Below are 9,752 nucleotides of genomic sequence, written 5' to 3'. Positions count from 1 at the left end.
GTCCCTGGCCTGCAGGCAGGGAGAGAGGGGCATTGAGGGGACTATGGCTCGCTAATCTGACCTGTCTTTGGACTGCTAATTCCTGAACCCAGGTTATTTGCATCCTATGTTTTGTCAGGAGGCCTGGTAAAAATAGTGTTTCCCCTGCTAGGGATTTAGAGTGAGTGTTCATAGGAGACATCACAGGATTGAGCGCAAGGGAGATGGATGCGCACTGTAAATATCTCCCTGCAGAGAGGGCACTTCATGACACTTCAGTTCTTACGGTGATGGGCTACAAAAAGTCTGCTTGCCCCGCTGGCTTATTCATGCTTTTCTTTGCTACACACACATCCTGATGTGTTCCTCTAACATGTTTAGAAAAGGGATGGGTGTTGCAAATCCCAAAACCAAAAGGCTTGCTAATCATCAGTCTTGTTGCTCTGCTGCTAGATTTCATTTCTTGTCGCAGCTGTTGACTGTTTTAGTAGCTGGATTCCCAAGGAAACAAAGCCCGTATGAGCACAAAGGCGGAGTGCTCACAGCCTTTGTGTGTGGGTGTGCGTGTGCGTGTCTGTCCTTCCTCCCCACCCTTAATAATTTTTTAATCTGTTGGTCAATTGGTCGATCTGATTTGACAGAGGGAAAGAACCTCCAGGAGTGATTATAAACATCCTGACTAGGGAAAAAATTTTGGGTGGAACTTGCACCTTACTAGAAACCAGATAAGCCCAGCTGTGAGATGCAGATGCTTCAGAGTCCAATGCTAGCAGAGCCCAGCCTTTGGGAGTTCTCACAGAGCAGGGACACCAGCCCTGGCTCAGGCCTTTGTGTTTAACAAATAAATACAGCTATTAGCAAACTTGAATACCAGGTGAATCTGTCAACAGATTCAGGAGCACAATAAATCACCTAAGTCAGATAGTAGAGGAGTAAAGCTTTGACAATGAGCTTTAAACAGTCTTTAGGCAGCCAAGCAGCAGTTGCTAAAACCTGGTATTACCAAATACCTAGAGCAGGTGACTCTGTTGTGCAGCGTTCAAAATCATTCAGAAGCATAACATAAAATCTGTCTCCAATTTCCTAATCTAAGAAAACAGATGTTAATCACATTTGAAAAACAGAGTACAAAGAGGATCTCAGCAGAACTTCCTCAGGCCTGATCTGCGTACTGAGTTGTGCAACAACTTGATTGCTGCCCTACCAGACGCACAGGAGATTTCTGCTTTCTATGTAGCAAAATCAGAACATGAAATTATTTTTGTCAGTGTTATTGCTACACACATTTAAGCACAGCCTTTTGTTTTAGAAGATGTTCATGTTAGTTGGGTTCATGAGAGGCAGGTCCTGCTTGACCAACCTGATCTCCTTCTATGACCAGGTGACCCGCCTAGTGGATGAGGGAAAGGCTGTGGATGTGGTCTACCTGGACTTCAGCAAGGCCTTTGACACTGTCTCCCACAGCATTCTCCTTGAGAAGCTGGCGGCTCACGGCTTAGACAGGTGGACTCTGCGCTGGGTCAAAAACTGGCTGGACGGCCGGGCCCAGAGAGTTGTGGTGAATGGAGTTACATCCAGTTGGCGGCCGGTCACGAGCGGTGTTCCCCAGGGCTCAGTACTGGGGCCGGTCTTGTTTAATATCTTTATTGATGATCTGGATGAGGGGATTGAGTGCACCCTCAGTAAGTTTGCAGACGACACCAAGTTGGGTGGGAGTGTTGATCTGCTGGAGGGTAGGAAGGCTCTGCAGAGGGACCTGGACAGGCTGGATGGATGGGCCGAGGCGAACTGTATGAGGTTCAACAAGGCCAAGTGCCGGGTCCTGCACTTCGGCCACAACAACCCCATGCAGCGCTACAGGCTTGGGGAAGAGTGGCTGGAAAGCTGCCTGGCGGAAAAGGACCTGGGGGTGTTGGTCGACAGCCGGCTGAACATGAGCCGGCAGTGTGCCCAGGCGGCCAAGAAGGCCAATGGCATCCTGGCCTGTATCAGAAATAGTGTGGCCAGTAGGAGTAGGGAAGTGATTGTGCCCCTGTACTCGGCCCTGGTGAGGCCGCACCTCGAATACTGTGTTCAGTTTTGGGCCCCTCACTACAAGAAGGACGTTGAGGTGCTGGAGCGTGTCCAGAGAAGGGCAACGAGGCTGGTGAGGGGTCTGGAGCACAAGTCTTATGAGGAGCGGCTGAGGGAACTGGGACTGTTCAGCCTGGAGAAAAGGAGGCTGAGGGGAGACCTCATCGCTCTCTACAACTACCTGAAAGGAGGTTGTAGCGAGGTGGGTGTTGGTCTTTTCTCCGAAGTAACAAGCGATAGGACGAGAGGAAATGGCCTCAAGTTGCGGCAGGGGAGGTTTAGATTGGATGTAAGGAAAAATTTCTTTACTGAAAGAGTGGTGAAACATTGGAACAGGCTGCCCAGGGAAGTGGTGGAGTCCCCATCCCTGGAGGTATTTAAAAGACGTGTAGATGAGGCGCTTAGGGACATGGTTTAGTGGGCCTGGTGGTGTTGGGTTGACGGTTGGACTCGATGATCTTAGAGGTCTTTTCCAACCTCAATGATTCTATGATTCTATGATTCTATGTACAAAACTGCTTTTGGAAACACTTTTTTTTTTTAACTGTGCTATTTCCCTGTTCTTGGCAGCTATTTAGACAAAAAGCAGAGTGGTTTTGGTTATGTCGATGTCGCAGGATAGTGGAAAGAGCGTTGGCATTCAAATGTTTCCCAGCAGTGGAGAATTTTCAGCCAATTGCGGGGAGTGGAGGTTTGGTCTTCCACCGATTTCTGTTGGACTCAGTGACACTTTGCACGTGCCCAGAGATACTCAACAGCTTGCTTGACATCCCTGAGATGTTGTGAATAAGAACTGGGGTTTTTTTTCTGAGATAATCCATTTAAATGTGGTAGTGTTAAACTTCTTTGGCAACAGGTTATTTGCAATATCTTTCCCTTTCTTCTAGCTGATAATTATACCTTTCCCCCTCCCCTTCCAGTTATGTTCTCTTTATGCCTGAAGAGCATGGCACCTGCACCCGCACAAGTGTGAAGGAGGAATAGCAATATTTTGAGGGAGTAAGTAGTAACAGAGAGGAGGTGCGAGGATTTAGGATAGGGCAAAAACCCCAAACTAACAACAAATCAACGAGGTTTTCTGAGAGACATAAGGTCACACTGAGATGTTGCATATGGGTTGCATATGAGTGTGCTCCAGATCCTAAGACAACGTTGGTAACTCAGCTTTCATGTGGAAAAAAAGTGTTTTTTAAGACTCACAGTGGTGAGGACAGAGCATGAGTAGGTGGACGAGATATGATCTATGCCTTTCTGAGTGGGCAAACCAACTGAAAACAAGCACTGTAGGAGGTAGGAACTTCTTCATTCATTTTATCCCTGAAGTCTGCTGCTTTGGGGCAATGACCTACTTTAATAACACTCCTACACAATATTCTTCAGCCAGGCTTTTGCTCTGCTGCAGTATAGTCAGCAGAGACCACCTTGAAAGGGAGCTCAAGGGAGTGGAGAATGAATCTTTCCTTCTCTGGAAAAGCCCGAGTCTAGTATCAACTCAGCTGAACACTGTGAAGGGCAGACATAGGAGTGGTGTCGGGTCCAACTCAAGGACAACACTAGTGAAGCTGCTTCAATACCTACAGCTTCAAGTAATGGACTTGTACAGTTAGGGCCCAAGTGATTTGGCAGACACATGAAATCACCATATCTTGTGCCCTCAATCATTTCAATGTAGCTCTTTGGAAACTGTTTAAGATCCCTGGGTTTACTGGCAAAGCTCACAGCGTGCTCTTCATGGACCCGTATGGCTTGTATAGATTTAGAGACAAATGCTATCTTTGCGATGCCCTCCCATGTTTAAATAACCAGCCTGGGAATGTCTCCTAAAGTCTCTGCTAAAGCAATAGCATTATGGATAGTTAGAGCTGGAATTATCTCTGCGTATCCTTTTGGTTTTCATTTTATCTCATGACACAACCTTAGAGCGAAGTTGTGAGGTTGCCTTGGAGATGGAGGGTTTAACCATAGGCCTATCTGTCATACTGAAACGTTCACATTAGCCAATGTAACTGTGAATGCTTTCAACAAACAATTGAGTGAAGTGAAGTGACAAAAAGCTTACGAAATGGTCACAGGGGAATTGCATAAACTGGGGTCAGATGTTCAATTTGAGACTGTTACATGACCGAGGAGTTTTGCAGCTGGTTGACAAAAGGAAGTGGGAGGTCAGCTGGTCTCTAGTTGTTATAACAACAACCTGTTATGTTTCTCAGGCAACAGAGATGCCCGTAGTCTTTTGGCAGGATGGATCAGGAGGATGATTTCCTCTTTTCCTGGAATAATGTTTGAAACCTGCAAATGTTTTTCAGCCAGTTGAATTTGGGATTTCTCTTGGAAGTGGCAGGATCCTCCCAAGTGCTAATACACCATAGTGCAGCCTTTGAGTGGATCACTGGGAAGATTTTGAGAATGCACCATCGATTTAGCCGACTTGTAAATGAGCGAGTGGGAAAGAGAAGGACAGGGAGAACCTTTGCTGCAACATTCAGCTGGGGGGGGGGGGGGGGGAGAGAGAGACCCAACTGTGCATTGCCTTTATTCCTAATGTTTAGTTTATATCTTCCAAGGGAAAACTGGCAAGTGACCGGCCATGAATAATGTACCCATGGGGAAAGTTTGTTTCTAAACATGAACATTTGGTGCCTGGCTTATGTCTGGGTGGGTGTGCTGGCTATTTCGTAAAGATTTCATTCTACTGAGGCAACCACATGAAAGAATTGCTTTGGAGGAATTCAAGGTGAGAATATCTTTGTTCTGCATCTACATCAACACTAACACCCTTAATGCAGTAGAAGTGAAGTGCAGAGACTGACCTTTCTCCCCCATCTCTCCCATGCCCCTCTCTGTGCCTGAGCCCCTTGCAAATTTTAACTGCAGTGATACGATTCTTTGTATTAGTAGATGCTTCAGTTTGGCCAACTTGATGAAATGCTGGGCTTTTCTACCATAGTGGCAGGACACAGAAAAGGTATGGGCTAAAGTTATGGTTTGTTGTAGTTTAGGAAAAGGTGCTGATGGAGTAAGAGCTGCAAACAAAGCAAATCCAAAACATTTCCTTCAGCTATGGGAGTCACAAAAGTGAGGGAGCCTGAAGGTGCAGTTCTCATCAGAAATGGTAAATCGGATCACGTAACAGCAGAATCCGCATATTTTTTTCACACCTACCTAGGTCTCTCATCTGAACCCTACCGACCTTGAAGAGTCTCAGATGCTCTTCGGTACCTACAGCCCTCAGTACCCCCTGGATAAGCAGTGCCAAATACATATTCATCTTCACCCTCTTGGTCCTCTTCAATGCTGCAGTTCTGAGGTAATGGCTCTTAGCAAAAGAGTTAATCATCTCATTCATCTGCAGTTAACCCTCTATAAGAAGGTGTCTGAGAATGGTGTTTGTGTCTACATCTGAGAGAGGCAAAATATTACATTATATATGGAAAACCCTCATTCATGCCAATGTAAATCAGGAATAATTCTGTTTAAATTGGGTACCACTGAGATGACTATCAGGCCTTGAGAAGTCCCAATCTACAGAATATTTTATGCTGTGGTATAGGTAGGGCCAAAAACACAGCAAGGCTCAGGTAGTTAGAGAAATGCTTTCCTAACAATTCCCACCAAAAAGTTCTGTTAAAAAGCAGTTAAGGTTGCTCCAGGGCAAAACACCCACACAAGAAATGACAGGTTAGGGGAACCTTCTTCCCATAAGCTACCGTGCATGCTTCATATTAACCACTCCCAGTGACAGACTCCAAACACCAACAAGAAGCTTCCCTTGTTCTGTGGGATAAAGAAACAAACTAAACACCCATCCCTCCTACACACTTCAGTGCAAAACCCTCTGGCTTCTGCAACACTAACATTAGTGGCTGGTGCATGCGTAGAGGCTATGGTGATTATGGGAAAAAAATTGAGATTAACGAGTGCCCCCCTGAGCATGCACTCTGCTGCTACTGCTGGTCTCGGGGACCTTCTTTGACTTTCTCAGACTGTCTTCCCTGTGGTTGATCACCCCACTTCATAGACCCCTTCCCCAATGCAGAGCTGAAGAGCCGTTTATTGCTTTTTATTAGGCTGGAGGATGAGCTATTTGATATATTTACACTGGAGTAAATCTGGTTCGCTTGCTCCAAAAATAGCTACATCTGCACCAACTATTTGTAGGGGACTTCTTCTAGATGATTTATTCCCAGCTGGGCCAGGAGAGATTTTACATGAAGTGGTTTTGCCACCCAACACTACGGGGATCCTGGGCAGAATGATGATGGCACTAAGTTATAGTTACAATTAAAGCTTTATTTTTTTTACCAGAATTTTATGATCAGCATAGCATACAATTTTATGATCAGAGCAGCACAGGATTTTTATAATCATAAATCACAATTTTATAGGTAACATAGCACAGAATTTATAGCACAGCTTAGCTTATGGTTCCTAATCACCTGGACCCTCTGCAGATTGGGTCAAATCTTAATACTTGGCTTGCATTACCAATATAACAATCATAATCTAGACTCGAAACACATAAAAGAATACGAGTAACTCAGTCCTCGGAGGAAGCAGATGACGGTGGAGGCATCCCTGGCCACTGGGGGATCGCAGGTTTTGCCATCCAGCAGCAGTTCTGATCCAAGTCCCACTTAGGACTTGTAACTGCTTGATTTTATAGACAGTGCTCGGTGTGCTGCTACACTTCCCTGTTCTGTGATGGGGTCATCACAACCTGGTTGGCCGGGTGCCTGGGACCTTCAAGGCCAGTAAGGAGAGGAGTAGTCAGCCTGGCGCTCAGGAACCTTGAGGCTGATAGGGAGGAGGAGAAGAAATCTGGCTGGTGCGCAGGACCTTCAAGGCCTGATGAACAGGGGAAAGGGGACTGATACATGACCAGCCTGGTCACAGAGGGTGGCCATGTGCCTTATCAAATGGCATTAGTCATGCTAACCATATTACCAGGGGTCAGGAGCAGGGGGTACCGGTTACAGGTTTGTGTTGAAGAAGCCTTTGCTTCAGTGTGTTGGTGGTCTTCCATCTACCTTCCCACATAGCTTTATACCTTCCTGCACCTAGCTGCTCCTTTCATCCAAGTTTCTTCTGCTCCGCAGGGTCACGGTGACCGGTACTGACCAGGTTTCACCTCGTTGTTTAAATGCTAATACAGACTTAGTTCTGCCTTTTTGTACCCAGGTGCTCTAGGAACAATGTCTTGGTATCACATCAAAAGACTTTATCCACTACCTCTGTGCCACAGGGGGGCTCATGAGCCTTCTCATACTCTGGAGAAAGGCAAAGATGTGTTGGTCCAGGCACAGAAACCAGAAGGTTTATGCTGGGCCTCAGGGGAGGGTGAATTCTCTTCCTATATAGAGTTGCATCAAAACAAAGAATTAAAGACAAGTAGATGCAGTACAGCAGTGCTACAGACCTTTGTCCATTGAAAATGAGCTGTAGAAGACTTTGTCAAGAGGTATTAGTCTAAGAATGTAATTTTGTGTCATGGGTGATGACCTTGAAGATGCTGAGGACGGTAAGACCGAAAACCTCCTCGCTACCATACACAAGCCAATGCTGTGACCTGGTGATTGTTACTTCACCATGTGTCTCCAAAATTCTGGCCCTGCTCTCCCTGACTGCTGTGCTGTGTGATCAGCTCTGACCTGGAAAACTGAAATCATAATAAAACTGTGCTCATTACAGACTGAACATTTATAGTTCTGTCACAGTGCAAAGGCCCCTGAGAGCAAACTAATAATGCATTTATAACCTCACCTTTAAAAAGTCAGCATGAAGTTTTTATTTTTCTGTCCTCCAGGAAAATCTATTTATATCAACAAATCCCAGATAATCAATAATTGATTAGAAAACTGTAATAACTGAAACATTAATCCTAATGCCTTTGTAATGCTAAATGCCTTTATTAATGGTTTCTAAATTTACCATAGGCTATGTAAGGGTAATACATAACATAGAGTAAGCTTGGAGCAGGGAGCTTTGCAGGATACCTATACGTGACTTGCATGTCTCTACTCACTGGTCTAAGTATATGATATCAAAACAAGTGGAATCTTTTCTCTGTTTCCATGACAAGTATACATCACATATGGAAGTCATCAGCATCAATGCTAAGCTTCCCTGTAAGCTCTTTTGAGCCACCGTTATTAAAAATACATTATACATACACCTGTACAAGTTGAAAACTTGGAAGAACATGTCTGTTCCCCAGAAATCAAAGTGCTTTCAGTGCGGATGCCTGCGGGGGACAGTGATCATAAAGCAGCCAGAGAGCAAAAGGAATGCTGAGATTTCAGAGCCTGCGTGATTACCCACAGCTGTACAAACAGTACCGTGGAGAAAACAGATTGACCTTGGCCATGTTTTGAGAGTGCCAGATAACCAGGTCCTTCAACAAGCCCTGTTTCAACATGAAGAGGAAAGAAGAGACAGTGACCCCGGGGAACGCGGGGAAACACAATAATGACTAAAGCAGCAACATTGCAAGTCAGCAACTTGAAGGTCTTCAAGAGACTGCTCTGGGATAGAACTGGTTGGTGATGACAGACATCTGCCTTATGTACCTGGCAGCGTGAGAAGTGGGTTAGACTGGATATCTGACAGCAATATCTCAAGTACAAGTAGACAGCACCCTTCAAAGTATGAATTATTGTGCCTTAACCGTCCCATAAATACCCATGGCAGTGAAATTTTAGCCTGTTTGCCGGGAATTTGAAATACAATTTAAGAGGCGGAAAAGTGTTTTGGTGTATTTCTAAATCCACAGGGCTATGGCTGTCTTCTCCCAGCTCATTAGTGCCTGTATCCTCCTGTATAGAGAGAACATTGGGAGGCCCCATTCTAGCAAATGATTGCATGCTCATCTCGCTGACCTTCCCTTCACCCTTGCAAATAGATACTTTCTTTGCTGTTTCCTCACATGACTGGGGAACACACCCTCCAACACCAGGACCACTTGCAAAAGTGCAAACACTATCACTAGGCTGGCCGTCAGCATCCCCTCTAACTTATCTTGGGCTGTGCCCCACTCGGGTTGTTAAGTCAGATGCTTAACCTCAGGGAAACTCTCCCCCGCCGTGGTGGATGAAATACAGTGGATCAGGTAACCGGTAGAGAGCCCACTAGAGGTTAGACCCATGAACCACGGAGGCTTGATGCAGGATGAAAACTAGAAATGGACTTCCTCCAGAATCTCCCAGAACTCAGAGCAGGCTGTGGAGGTGATCCTCAGAATGGCTGTGGGAAACAGCTTGAGGATTGAGGGAAACCTTATCTTTGCTGTGCTGGAAAACTAAGCGTTACGCAATACTTGTTTTTCTCACCTTGTGAATTCTGGCCTTGCAATGTGCAAATCCTCAGGGATACATGTGTTCACTGCCATCCAGCATCTTGGTAACTAGAGAATAAAGAAGAGATCTTTGGAGAGCTTGTGAAGATCACTGTGAAGAACATTACTGTAGTTCTGAAATCTCAAGAGTTCCCTAAACAAACAAACAAAAAAAAAAGCAGAAAGGAGATGGAAAGGGATCAGAAGGTGATTCTGTCACTCAGTCACTGGTGGAGGACTCCCCTCCCAGCACAGGGACTATGAAAGTGCTTCCCTGTTAAGGCTTCACCTATAGCTGCTGCCAACTTGGCAGGGAAAGCAACTCTGACGAAAAAAAATTCCGATGTTCCCCTGACACTGAGTTGCTGCT

Source organism: Aptenodytes patagonicus, chromosome 3 (assembly GCF_965638725.1).
Source record: "Aptenodytes patagonicus chromosome 3, bAptPat1.pri.cur, whole genome shotgun sequence".
Taxonomy (NCBI): Eukaryota; Metazoa; Chordata; class Aves; order Sphenisciformes; family Spheniscidae; genus Aptenodytes; species Aptenodytes patagonicus.
The sequence above is the reverse complement of the archived record's forward strand: the minus strand, read 5'-3'. Positions refer to the sequence as shown.